We start from the raw sequence: 13,880 nt of genomic DNA, 5'->3' as shown, positions 1-13,880 counted from the left end.
CACGCAACCACTCAATTTTTTCACACGCCACCGATAAATGTATGCAAAGAGGGCTTGACGGGTCAGCAACGACGTGTAGATGGAAATCAGTGGCTTGGCGATACATCGATTGATCTGTCATTTAAACTTATGGAAAAGGATCGATAAATAGGTTGTTCTCGACAACCTTAATAATCGATTCTTTACCATAACTTCAAATGGAGAAATACTAATGCTTGATCATTGACTCTAGCTATACTGATTGAAATATTAGTTCCCTCACGCTCCTGCAACCAAACGCGTGTTAAACTTTCCTCGACTTCGCTGTAGCATATATTGTGCAACTAGGAAATTGAAGGCGCACTGAAATTCATGGTCGCTTTATCGACAAGGCACCTCGAAGTGACTCCTCACTCTAATACTGTTCACACAGATTGTGCAAATTTAAAACTTTGGAATTAATTTTTTTCTCACATTTTTCAAATTGAAAACTAATACCAGTTATCAATATTTTCAACAACAACCCTTTGATTTCATAAATGGACGTGTCAAACGGAACTAAGCGTCAATTTGAGTTCCTTTTGAGGAATTTAGAATGCCGGATATAGCGCGTTCTGGCAAACGGAACTCAGTGACATGGGAAAGCATTGCGAGTATAGGACGGAACGAGCCCGACGCCTGATTCCGCCGCCAATCCAAGCCCCCCTCTACCTTCCTCCCCCTACGGCGCTTAGTTCCGTTTGACAGAAATACGTCCAAATTATGGTTTTGATGTCTAATTTGATGCATGTCATGTTTGTCTATTCACTTTTTATTTATTAAGTGCTCAGCCGATAGGCAGCGCTTTTTGATTTCGACTTGCCTCTGAGTACTAGTATACTAGTGCTAATGCAGTGCTAATGCTAGTGCTAATGTATACGGTTTCCTTGGTAACCTTTGTTTGCTATCAGCTGATGTTTCATTTCCATTTCCCAGCCAAGTCGACGGAGTTTATACGTCCTTTCTTCATTAAATACATTTACCAACACCTGAGCGCTTTTCTAATACGACAGTATTAGAACTTTTCCGCTTGTTTTAATTTTTTTTCAAAAATATTTTTGTGTATTGGACAAATTTTGCTCGCAAGAACCAATTTGAAGGAGAATGCAATGCCTGATGGGCTTATTCAACCGCTGGCTTTGTTGAGATCCTTTTAGGTAAAGCAGAAAGCCAGTGGTGTGGCGTGAAATGCGATATATCGATTGTTATGGCATTGAAACCTATGGTAAAGAAGGTATTAAGGTGTTCGCTGCGAACACCCTGTTTATCGGTCCTTTTCCATAGGTTTGAATTACATAACAATCGATATATCGCAATTCACGCCACGCCACTGGCTTTGTGCTTTACCTAAAAGGATATCAACAGAGCCAAAACTCTAGATTGTACTACTTTCCTCGTCAATATTCGGCAACAATGGAACATATTGTTCCATTGTAAATTCTGTGACAAACCATTCGCAATAACATACGATGACTTGAATAATAATTGAAGAATATAATCTTCATTACCTGCTCCAAAGCTAGGTTCCGTTCGGGTAGGCCACTAAACTAGCTCCGTGGTCATGCAAATGGTAGCACGCAAACTTGAAGGCGCTTAAGATCGAAATCAAGCGTATCGTTGGATGATTTGTCCCAGGTTCCAATGATTGAATTTGATCATTTTTGATTCATGAATGACTCAATGCACCTAATATGACTGTAGTACACCAACATCTACGTATTTTTTCTTGTAGAATCGATTTTTAACGTTAACGAGCCTGTGCACTGAAAAAAATAATCGGTGGGATTTATCAGAGTTTGGGTGTTATTTACCATACTGTCTACTTGATTTTTTACACAGTGAAGCTGCAGCATAGTTACCAATATACCGGTATGGTAAATAACACGATGCGGCTGACACTATGCGACACAGTGCCAGTGTGGCGTTCCCGACTGACTAGTATGGTAATTTCAAGCATCCAGATGCTGCGACAAACCTTGTAGATTCTAAAATCCACTCATCTTATATTATTAAATGCTTTTGATGAAAGTCGTGGATATTTTACTTACATCTTACTTTTAGAAATTCCGTTACATACACAATCAATGGCAGTTAAAGACAGTTTCAACGAGAAATAGCAGATAATTGCTTCACTGATTTCAAGTAAATGATACCAAAACCATACTTGTTATTCGCGTTAAGGTATCATTTACAGACTAAATCAGATCCACGGAAAATTTAATTGCATATAATAAATAGATAGTTCAAAATATACCCACAAAAAGACACTACATGAAAATCCAATCGCACGGTTCACGGTGGGGCAGAAGCTGCCAAATTTTGCTTAAAGTTACAGTTAAACATCAATCCCACGCACATTATTGTCTCTTCATCTGAGTATGTTGAGCTTCGAAAATTTTAACAAGAATATAGATATACCTACGAACGAAGTATTCAAAAATCACTTCTAGTCGATTATTTTCAAATTACTTCCGCACTTTTATGTTTTCGAAATGACTTTACACAGAACCGATATTCACTGGATTGCAGAACAACTTTGCGAAGGTTTTCAAATTTTCAGGATTCCTTCACTTTGCAAGCCAGATTCATTGTAGCAACTCCTAACCTCCAGAAATTGGTCGATACGAATAACGAAAAAATCTCAGATAATGTATGTGGCAGATCAATATAGATAGATTCGAAGAGAAGACGGTAGCTTTAGGGACAATTCGAACACAAATTTGGGCAAATTACGCGTGGATTCACATGGATTAATATGGATCAATAAAACACAGCCACGGACTCCGACCCTCAACGTGATAAATTTATAACTGACAAACAGACAAACGCAAAATGGCGGACCACAGACCGCAGCGCAGTCAAGCGGGAGCTCTCATCACGCTGACTATACCAGTATGGTAAATTTAACCTACCAACACCATGACCAGTCGCATACAGATGCCTACAGATATCAAACGCAAGTGTTACCATGTTATTCCATACTTTTAACTCATCGTATGGTAAAAAATACCCAGCTGATGGTGAGAAATACCTAAACGATGGACAGACACACCTAACTGATATTTACAATCCGGGTATGGTAATTTTTATATCGAGTATGATTCTCACTTTCATCTAGATGCTTAAATCGACCATTATTTGGCTTTTTATCACCATATTTTTTTTTACTATACCATTATGGTCAATCCCACTTCCACTTTTTTTTCAGTGTGTACCAATCACTTGTCTCGATTTTTTGCAATTTTTTTTGGAAAATTAATGATATTATGTTATTGAAATTGGTTATTCTCCAGAACTCTCTCTCATTGGTTATTCTCTTGGTTATTCTTTTTATGTTCTTCCGCGAAGGCCACCCAAAATCCGTCATAACTGACATGTTGCCGACGAAATGGGCCTGTTGCAAACTTTTCCTAGAGCAAAAATAAGAATTGTTCTTTACAGATAATGTCTCAAAAATCACGATGAGCGCATCGGCAAACCTTGAAATGCACTCCTAACTTCAGAATCTGCGTATGAAATTTGTGTTTTTTTAAGATTCCCGCTTCAAAAAGGATAGTATAGCACAGGTGAACATTTCGTTGGAGGAGTCGTTCCATTCAGTCCCTGTTCAGCATGACCGACGCTTCTGCGCGCAAGTTGAGTTTTCAACATGATAAATCGAGATTAAGTTCCAATATTCAGACAACATGTGGACGATTTTCCACGATTTGCGCGACAAACTGGAAGCTGGAAACTGGAACCTAACCTAACTCGAGGTTATCCGTCAAAAAATACCACGTGGTACTGAGTTTCAAAGAAATTGATCGAACAGGAGTCCGTCCGACGACTGTGAGATGAAAAACATCCATACCTCAAATTGCGACGTTGCAACCTTTTCACTACCTATTTTGAACGAGTATAAACGAATATGAACAGTGCGATTGTTCAATTTGAATGTTTCATTTACGTCTATTGTCTAAAGTCTATGCTTTAATCAAACAGGAGAAAAAGAAGTCGGGGTATAGGAACCCTCGAACAAACAGAAGCAGACCCGAAATTTTATAACCCTGGACGTAAATGAGCCCGAAGAGGTAATAAGACACTGAAACGTACCAAATGACAATCACTGTTATTATCAGCTCGTTAGCGGCACATTCAAATGATGTATTTTGTCTTATCTCGGAAAAATCACGGCAGATTTTCAAGTGTTCATATTCGTTTACTCATTCAAAAGAGGCAGTGAAAAAGTTGCAACGTCGCAAATTGAGGTATGGACGTTTTTTATCTCACTTTTGGTGATGAGAAAATGTGTAACTGCGCACGCGTCAGAGTGTAATATCAGCGGCAATCGTGATCTTCCGCCATCAAGTCGAGGCGATACTCTTGAAGGCGCTCTGAGCAACTATACCACCTCGGAAGTATTGCACAGTATCAGATGGAATTGAAGGCGCACTAGCGTATGTACATTCACTGGCATCCGTAGAGTCCTATGGATCGTAAGATATGCGACTCCTGTTGGAAATGGAATAAAAAATAAATACATGAATAATTTAAAAGAAAAAAACAAACAAACAAAACGAACAGATTCATTTCATAACGGTTGAAGAGCGAGCCGATATCGAGGTTTAAGTTAGCCGAGAGTACATCGATTTAAAACTGAACTTAAAAAGAATAGATACCTCGATTGCAAAGTCGAATAATTTCGAAGGCACCAGGATAGGTTTCTCGGCCACCACCGCCATCTCCGTTTTTTGAATTTTACAATTTTGTATGAAAATTCTCGAAACAGAAATTGATCGAACAGGAGTCGCATATCGTACGATAAACGCTACCAGTCAAGTTGCCTACGTTAGTGCGCCTTCAATCTCGTCTGATACTGTGCAATACTTCCGAGGTGAAATAGTTGCTCAGAGCGCCTTCAAGAGTATCGCCTCGAGTTGATGGCAGAGGATCACGCGATTGTCGCCGTCAATTCACTAAAGGACGTTTCTTAAAACTCGGTACCAGGTGGCATCCTTTGACGGAAAACTTGAATTCCAACTCAAATTTTCATAATTCAAAAATCAAAGATACTGGATGTGGCCTAAAATGCTATCTCGGATCCTGTTTGATTCATTTTTGCGAGACTTGGTGGCAGTGGATGTTTTTCACTTGGAGGTCGAATTTTCAAATAAGTTTTAAATTTCAAACCTTAAAGATGACGAAAGTGGCTCAGAGTGCTATTTTGGCACCTTCGAAAGTATAAAAAATGGGTGGGTATCTGTCTTTAAAAGGAACCCTCGCCAAAAATCGCGGAAAACAATTGATCTTTTGAATGACTGTCAAAAAGTAAAAATATTTCATTCTCTACGAAATATTTTAATGAAACGTCACTATGAGCCGTAAATTCTTATTAATTTCCAAAAATCGCCACACATTTTTTGGCTTAAAATCATCAATTTTAGTCTGAAGTAACCATTGCACTTTTGAAATTGTCGCTTACTTTCTTACTCCCGGCGTTTAAGTCTCCAGAGGTGTACATAATGACACTACTTCTGCTACATGCATAGGTGGACATGCTTGAACCTATGCGAGTAACAAAGCTACCTGGACAAGTTGCATTGGTAATATAGACGAGTAACTTCGCAGGTCAGCGGGCTGATTATTGAAATCGATAGACAAAGCGATAGACAAAGAAGACATAGGGAAAATTGAGCGATCCCATTGGTTGAAATGGGTGATTGTTGTAGACCAAGGGAGAAAATGATGAGCTGACTATACGATCCCTCGTGAATTGCCGTTGATTAGTCTATTACTCACTTCATTTTAGCGGCTCTGGTGCTAGCACCTAGAGCTGCTATTCCGGTCGGTCTCTGCAGTGTATGTTACCAATGGTACAACTACCATTGGTTAGAGCGCGCGTTGGTAGTTGCGAATCGTCGCCATTTTCGGCTGTGGACCTTGCCATGATTTTATTTTAATTCATTGTTTTTTCTTGTGAGTGAATGATATGTTGTGTAGTGTATTTTTGGAATCATGCGGTGATACTTTCGATATGTCGATTATTTTCGAAATTTCAAAATCCAAGATGGCGGCCGTGGCCTAAAATGCTAAGTCGGCTCCTGTTTGATCGATTTTCGTGAGATTCGGTATCCGAATGTATTTTTCAACGGGAAACTCGAATTTTTGGTCAGATTTTCAAAATTTCAAAATCCAAGATGGCGGCCGTGGCCTAAAATGCTAAGTCGACGCCTGTTTGATCGATTTTCGTGAGCCTCAGTATCCGGGTGTATTTTTCAACGGGAAACTCGAATTTCTGGTCAGATTTTCAAAATTTCAAAATCCAAGATGGCGGCCGTGGCCTAGAATGCTAAGTCGACGCCTGTTTGATCGATTTTCGTGAGACTCGGTATCCGGAGGTATTTTTCAACGAGAAACTCGAATTTTTGGTCAGATTTTCAAAATTTCAAAATCCAAGATGGCGGCCGTGGCCTAAAATGCTAAGTCGGCTCCTGTTTGATCGATTTTCGTGAGATTCGGTATCCGAATGTATTTTTCAACGGGAAACTCGAATTTCTGGTCAGATTTTCAAAATTTCAAAATCCAAGATGGCGGCCGTGGCCTAGAATGCTAAGTCGACGCCTGTTTGATCGATTTTCGTGAGACTCGGTATCCGGAGGTATTTTTCAACGAGAAACTCGAATTTTTGGTCAGATTTTCAAAATTTCAAAATCCAAGATGGCGGCCGTGGCCTAAAATGCTAAGTCGGCTCCTGTTTGATCGATTTTCGTGAGATTCGGTATCCGAATGTATTTTTCAACGGGAAACTCGAATTTTTGGTCAGATTTTCAAAATTTCAAAATCCAAGATGGCGGCCGTGGCCTAAAATGCTAAGTCGACGCCTGTTGGATCGATTTTCGTGAGACTCGGTATCCGGAGGTATTTTTCAACGAGAAACTCGAATTTCTGGTCAGATTTTCAAAATTTCAAAATCCAAGATGGCGGCCGTGGCCTAAAATGCTATGTCGGCGCCTGTTTGATCGATTTTCGTGAGACTCGGTATCCGGGTGTATTTTTCAACGGGAAACTCGAATTTTTGGTCAGATTTTCAAAATTTCAAAATCCAAGATGGCGGCCGTGGCCTAGAATGCTAAGTCGACGCCTGTTTGATCGATTTTCGTGAGACTCGGTATCCGGAGGTATTTTTCAACGAGAAAATCGAATTTTTGGTCAGATTTTCAAAATTTCAAAATCCAAGATGGCGGCGGTGGCCTAAAATGCTATGTCGGCGCCTGTTTGATCGATTTTCGTGAAACTCGGTATCCGGGTGTATTTTTCAACGGGAAACTCGAATTTCTGGTCTGATTTTCAAAATTTCAAAATCCAAGATGGCGGCCGTGGCCTAAAATGCTAAGTCGACGCCTGTTTGATCGATTTTCGTGAGACTCGGTATCCGGATGTATTTTTTAACGGGAAACTCAAATTTTTGGTCAGATTTTCAAAATTTAAAATCCAAGATGGCGGCCGGGGCTTAATATGCTAAGTCTGCTGATTGTGGATGAGGTCAAAGATAACATATTCGCCACTATTCACCATACTTCGTTAAAAAAAAGTAAATTCGTTCTTTTACGAGCCAATGAAACAATTAACGTAAATAACGTCCCCTCGGACGTAAGGGCGTATCTCGCTTCCCGTATAAGCCCCAGAAAACACAGATTCATATGCGAAACAGAGCTCACGCGGACCTCGAAATACGCACTTATGTCAAAGGAGCGAATATTCATCAATATTACTTCGTCGTCCGATTTAATGGAGAAAATAAAATGAGATAAACTCTAGATTGTCTTGACTTTCCTTATCAAAATTTGGCAACAATGGAACATATTGTTCCTTGTAATTTACAGGACCTAAATTTCGAGCAACTCCTGAGATCATGAGGACAAGAGCTCTCACTTTCTTTGTAACCCACAAAACCTGCGTCGTGACCACAAACGATTTGATTTATCTTTATCCTGTCTGCTATTTTCGTTTTTAACACGCAAATAATAGTATGATTCCGTCTTAGATATTGTAAATTTTGTGACAAACCATGGGCAAAGTCATGCGCTGACTTAAATAATAATTGAATAATGAAAATATGCATTACCTGCTCCAAAGCTGGGTTCGGTTCGGGTAGGCTACTAAACTTACACCATGATAATGCGTAAGGTAGCACGCAAACTTGAAGGCGCTTATAATCGAAATCATGCGAATCGTTAGGGGATTTGTCCCAGGTTCCTGGCGTGGGCGAACTGGTGTGCGATGTATCGTATCCATTGAGTTACAAATCTTGGCACATTTTGATTTCGGCCAAAAAAGGACGATATACTCTGCGGATGGGACTAGAGTATCAGAATAGCATCTTAAACCGCCTACGAACTTCAAGGGCCCCGATAAAATACTTTAAGGGACCGAGAAAATCTTTCCAAGAGCCACGGCCACGGCCATGTAATGAATCATAATAAGGGAGCTGGAGAATAGAGGAATAAATTGAATGAGGAGGGGGCCGCCAAGGCCTTAATTTGATAGCTTACAATTACAAAAATTAGACTCCTCTTCGGTGTATTCTGCAATCAGCAGAGCCATTTTTAAAAATTAATTATTCTTCTTTTTTCGGGTGCGGTTGCTGTCGCATGTCGACCCAATTCCAGATTGTAATTACTTTATAAAAACTGTTACCACGTCTAAAAAATGAGAAAAAAGTGCGGTTTCTAGAAAAACATTTTTGGTTTTTCATGTTCCTGGAGGCTGAGGCGCGAAACGATCATGACGGAGAATAAATTTCGCGACATACAGGATGTCCCAGAATGGACCTCTAGACATTCCGGTACATGTTTCTTAACCAAAATTTAACGTAGAGCTTGAATTAGAAAATTACTCAAATTGACTCCTCACCAAGATATTTAATGTTTCTTGACGCGTGAATTCAAAGCTCCCGCTCATGAAAACACAACGGTCTGCGTACGCCAGATCGCAAACTAAACGTTAGTGTGGCAGTCTCTGCGATACGAAAATATGACAATCTCAATCTTGACGCTTTGGCTCAGCTGTAGCAAATTTTTTACACTTCGAACATTAAAGGATGGGAAATGAACAAAGCTCGATTGAGAAGCCTGCCGAAATCGTTGTAGTGCGCGATTCGACTCACGTGGAGTATATATGCGTTTCTTAGGACCGGTCGATTCCCCGTAGACGATGTAAAATAGGAACGTTTACATCTTAGTTAGGAGTTAATTTCAGTAATTGTCGATGCAAGAATCGTGTTCTACATGAAATGCTGGCTGAGTAACAAGAATCAGAATGCTTACATTTGTATCTCGTCTAATGGTCCATTGAACGACCAGACAGCAAGATTGTGTCCTATGGGTCAAAATGTGACTTTCTCTTGTAAAAAGTTCATTTCAAAAGTTTTCCCAGTCAAAATTACGGCCACCAATTTTTTTCCAAAGGCTCATCTAAACATTCTATAAATTTTAGCAATGGCTATGAACCAAATCTTATGAAATGCTTCTATTACTCTTAAAGCTACATTTATCCATGGGTTTAAAAGAAGTATTGAGGTTTCGAAGTTACGGGGTATTTTACGGAGTTCCATGGGGTCTTGATGATGATCCACGATAAGCAAATACGCAAAGCCATTGCGCCGTATCTAACGTGAAGGCTGATAGTTGAAATTGATAGACAAAGCTATAGACCAAGAAGACAACAATGATATGGAGAGATACTATTGAAGCAGGTGGTTGCAATGGACGAAGTAGGTGGGTAATAGACTAGCTAACGGCAACTCACGAGAGACCCTTTAGTTAGTCCTTCGTTTTCTCCCATAGTCTATAAGAATACCACCCAAATTAACCAATAGGATCATTCCACACTCATTATGTCCTCTTTGTACATCAATTTCATCATCCAGCCCGCAGGTCTGTCTCAACAGATCCATTGGCAAAAAATTACTTTCGTTCAAAGCTACACAAGAATCAGCAAAAAACACGTCGCGGGAAATGTCACGGGGAACAAAAACCAAAGCGTGCAGCAAGTATCGATCGAGGACCGCAGAAAATCGAAGGCAAAAAATTTCGTGAAAAATCTCAGTGCCATTAGCTTGAACCCACGACGACACACGGGGATGACATCACTCGATGTCGCGTGTCGTCATTCGGCAAAACCTATAATTCTCCACGAAGGTATGCCATATTGAAAAAGAGGAAAATCACAAAAAATATAACTCGAATGCGATTAGACTTTGTATCTCATTATTTTTTTTTCAAGGTTGTCATACTTTCTTCATCTTCGAATTCCCTATATTTCCCCGGCTTGTTTTGCTTTTCCCTGAATCCAAAATTTTCTGATTCCCTGGCTTTCCCTGACTATTCTTGACCTTCCTATGAGATCTCCACCTACTATTTATTTATTTATTTATTTTATACACTGCGTTTCGCTAAACTTTGGACACAAATTGCCGCAATTAAAGGCGTTTTCAAAACAGCAAAGTCCCTATTATTTTGTTTTATTTCTTACCACTCGTTTGTTTTAATCCTCCTATAAAAATTACCCATTTGCAAACTACAATTCTAGCTGGAACGCACTTTAGCCATGCATTCATGACTGCAAAAATGTCAAAGGAAATCGACAAGGCCAACGTGCATGAAGGCGATTTCAATTTTGATCTTCCGGCGCATTCATACGGCGCAATGATACAACTATTTGAACTCTCCGGAATGCGTGAGGTATCACACCGCAATTGAAGGCCTTTTCAAAACAATCAAGTTCCGATACCCGGATTATCGTTTTGCAAAGTTCCGATTATTATGTTTTATTTCCTACCATTTGTTTGTTTTCAATCATCGTATAAAAACTACTCATTTGCTGAATACACTTCTGGCTGGAGCGAATTTTAGCTATTCATTCACGACTGCTAAAATGTCAAAGGAAATCGACAAGCCCAGTCCCGTCGGGATATAAAAGATCCAAAAATTTCCCGGGGGGGGGGGCGGCCTCCCCTCGGACCTCCTTTCTTTCTTGGGGGGTCTACCCCCACCCTCCCACCCCCGTGGGGCCCCTCACGATGCGTCACCGCGGCTTAACTTTTTTCATGCCAGTCCGAGCCTGGACAAAATGTCCTTCTTTACAGATAAAATTGGACGTACTTCTGCTAAACGGAACTATGTTCGGGTGGAAAGGAAGGGGAAGGGGTTTGCTCTTTAGTTGAAGGCGGTAAGAATGAATGGGAATTATGAAGCACTAATCTGCCGTGCTAAAGAAGAACACCGTATGAACATTTGAGAGTTGCCAAATTTCCTTCGATAAAATGTTTATTTTTAAGGAATGTTATGAATATTTTGTAATAGAATGGGGCCCTATCACTTACGTTTTCGGACCACATTCCATTATGCTTTCTAGCTCATTCGGGCCGAAAGCCATCGATTTCGCAAGTGCGGGCTCAGGCGTCAGCATTTGGATGTTTAGAGTTTACATCTCGGAGCGCCGATGTATCTCGCAATCACGTCTTTGACGTCATCGCGTCATCGGAGGCTACGAGATGTATGCTCTCGAGATTCGCGGCGGATTCATTCGTATTCCGTACCTACGAGGCAGCAAGTAGAGGAGCACCTAGCCGTCTAGCTAGAGTATAGTGCATCCCGTGTATACTGTTGCTTTCTATTTCGAGATATACATCAGCTCTACCATTTCGAGTTACGTGTACGGATCATTTCATCCTCCCCCCCATTACAATTTTTCATCTAAATTTTCAGAATCTCTCGGTGAAATTGCGAACAAAATTACCTGAAAAATTGGGAGGGAAATATTCATAAATTTACCAGGAAATTCTTGTTTTATCAAAGGAAATTTGGCAACGCCTAATGGCTCATAAGGCGTTCTTCCTTAGCACGGCAGTAATGACGTCAGCGGCGACGACGATAGCTCGACCTCCCTTTGACGAATCATGAACTCATGAGCTCCGTCCACAACGCTCTTGTTACATGCCCACGGCTCATGAGTGCCTTCAGCTCAAACGAGCGAACCCCATCTTGCCCCCGCGTCTATGCTGCCGTGCTAAGGAAGAACGCCGTATGAGCCATCAGGCGTTGCCAAATTTCCTCTGATAAAACAAGAATTTCCTCGTAAATTTATGAATATTTTCCTCCCAACTATTCAGGCAATTTTGTTCGGAATTTCACCTAGAAATTCTGAAAATTTAGATGGAAAATATTCATAACTTTCCTCAAAAATAAAAATTTTATCGAAGGAAATTTAGCAACTCTCGAATGTTCTTACGGCGTTCTTCTTTATCACGGCAGTATGGTTCCGTTCAGCAGAGATACGCCCGCCATGGAAAAAGGCATTATTCAGTAGCTGGTTGATAGATGAAAAGCCCTAAAAATGACCAGATAAGGTAAAGAGTTGGAAGACTAGTGATGTGTTTAGGTAATAGAGAATTTGCAGGTGTCTGAAATTTGATGAATTTCGTGTTTAAGTAGAAACTACTGAGTGAACTGAAGACGAGGATACCCTTGGTTCATGAATTGAACAATTATTGGAGAAGATATGACAAAATGATCTGATCTGCTAAAATACATGTGTTTAAATGGGAAATGCCGCCAGATGACGTCACTAGGCTAGCATTTTTCACTTTTAAATCTATTTTTATACTATTTCCCATATCAGAAAAATTATAAAAAATACTGTGAAATCAGCTCTTTTCAAGCACTTTTAGATGAGGTAATAGAACATTTTCATGCAAATTTTCTATTCGTAGATGCGCCAGCAATTCCCTGACTTTCCCGATTTTCCTGATCGTCGGCAACCGTGTAACTTTGTTTCTCAAAAATCTAATTATATCAACACTGAAAAAAGTTTATGTACTCACGCTGCATAAATTGGACGTATTTCTGTCAAACGGAACTAAGCGCCATCGGGGGAGGAAGGGAGAGGGGGGCTTGGATTGGCGGGTGTTGCAGAACGCTCACCCGGAATTTGCGGATTGTTGTGGAATTCTCGTTCCGTCCTATAATCGCAATGCTATTCCATGGCGTTTAGTTCTGTTTGACAGAACGCACTGTCTGGGATTCTAAAAGCCTCAAAAGGAACTCAATTTGGAAAGTTCCGTTTACCGGAAATACGTCCAATTATGGGTCGGGGCCACATACAGACTGTGAAAAATTTGATGCCAACCTATGAATAGGGATAGAGTCCATTTTAGTATGAGCAAATATTACATACGAAGAATATGTACCCTGAGTCCATGCCGTATGGACCCAGCGTCCATGCCGTATGGACCCAGCGTCTATACCGATGGACCCAGCGCCCATACCGTATGGACCCAGCGCCCATACCGTATGGACCCAGCGTCCATACCGTATGGACCCAGCGTCCATGCCGTATGGACCCAGCGTCTATACCGATGGACCCAGCGCCCATACCGTATGGACCCAGCGTCCATACCGTATGGACCCAGCGTCCATGCCGTATGGACCCAGCGTCTATACCGATGGACCCAGCGCCCATACCGTATGGACCCAGCGTCCAACCCGTATGAATGATGGTAAGTTCATGCCCCTGCTTGGGTCTTTAGTAGAAGAGCCCCACCACGGCATTATTGTCGATCAACTTTCGAGACACCCGGTGGACGCTTCAGGTGGACGGCTGGTTGAGTGCGGTTGCAAAACGGGTAAACAAACTGCAGCCGGAAAATGATGGGTGGGGAGGGAGGAAGAATGTGTGAGGTCGGTGGTGTGATGTTCGGTCAAAGTTCAGAGCGGCGGAGTCTATTCAGTAACTGCCCGTCACACTTGCGTCCGTTTTCTTATTGTTGTTTATTTTCATTTTGTATTTTTCGTTTTTCTGTTAGGGTAGGTTAGGTTAGGTTA

Source organism: Bemisia tabaci, chromosome 9, assembly GCF_918797505.1.
Source record: "Bemisia tabaci chromosome 9, PGI_BMITA_v3".
NCBI classification, from domain to species: domain Eukaryota; kingdom Metazoa; phylum Arthropoda; class Insecta; order Hemiptera; family Aleyrodidae; genus Bemisia; species Bemisia tabaci.
This window is presented reverse-complemented; position numbering follows the sequence as displayed.